This window comes from Triticum aestivum, chromosome 3B, assembly GCF_018294505.1.
Source record: "Triticum aestivum cultivar Chinese Spring chromosome 3B, IWGSC CS RefSeq v2.1, whole genome shotgun sequence".
NCBI lineage: Eukaryota > Viridiplantae > Streptophyta > Magnoliopsida > Poales > Poaceae > Triticum > Triticum aestivum.
The window spans coordinates 851,854,490-851,855,760 of record NC_057801.1 but is presented as its reverse complement, the minus strand read 5'-3'; positions in this window follow the sequence as shown (position 1 = coordinate 851,855,760).

Genomic DNA, 1,271 nt, shown 5'->3' with positions numbered 1-1,271 from the left:
ATTAAAAAACTCATGTTTTATATAAGTTTCATGTTTTCAACAAATAGCTACTAATTTCAAAAAATGGTCCTATTTCGAGTTTAGTTCATGTTTTTCCAAAAATGCATGGACATTTAAAAAACTATTCACATTTTCTAAAAATATTCAGGAATTCAAAAATTGTTCACGTTTCCAAGAATATTTGGCAATTCATAATTATTGATGTTTTTGGAAAATTTTAAGAAGGAATCAATAAAAAATCTTTCGAATCTTGGATTGTAGTATGTTCTTAAATATTCGCACTGGCCTTGGGTTAGAAGGACGCGTTTGTTCGAGTGCCTACCAGCACGTGGTTGGATCTTTGAAGTCATGAGTTCAATTCTTCAACGCGTCTTTCTTTTGGATTCTTACTCGCGCATTACAAGCAAATGTCGTTTCGGTGCCTGCAGTGTGTTGGCCGAGATGCGGACAGTTGTGTGTTGCATGTGTTTTTTGGTCCGTTTACCATGGGAAAGAAATACAAAATCCATCCAAAATAATACAAATTTTTGTGTGTCCTAGAAAGGGGAAAATGGTTTTGTTCGGAATTTCGTATGCGGGTCCTGCATGCTGTGGCCCAGCGAACCAGCCCGCTTATTTTTTGCCCATGCAGTTGAGAAAACCCTATTTGCCGCACAGTACGTTAAATAGCGGGAGCTTCACGCAGGCGACCAAGACTGGGCCAGACCCTTTTTTTTCTGTGTTCTATTCCTAATTTTAGTTTTCGGTTCCTTCCTCATTTTTTTGCCTTCCAAGTTTTTCTTTGTAAATTCCATATTTCTTTTGTAAAATGTTCCGAATTTCCATTTTTGATCACATTTTAGAAAATAATTATAATTTCAACACAAATCCCGTTTCAAAAAATATCCAGAACTTTAAAAAAATTCCTCTCTTTCCAATTGTTTTTCAAAATTTAAAAAATGTTCCCAATTTTTCCAAACATATTTATGTTTTTCATAATTGTTTGAGGATTATAAAATCATATTTTTCATGTTTGAAAAATATTCTGTTTTTAGTGGCGTTTTAAAAAGTTCCAAATAATATTCCTGTTTAAAAAACACATTTTCTAATATGTTTAAATGTTCAAATGATGTTCCTGTTTTCAATATTTAGTCAATAATTCAAAACAATCATGTTTTTAGGAAAGTATCATGTTTTCAGAAAATGTTTACTAACTTAAAAAACGTTCCCATTATTTATTTTGTTCATTGTTTTTCAAAAATGTATGAAACTTTCAAAATAAAAACTATTCT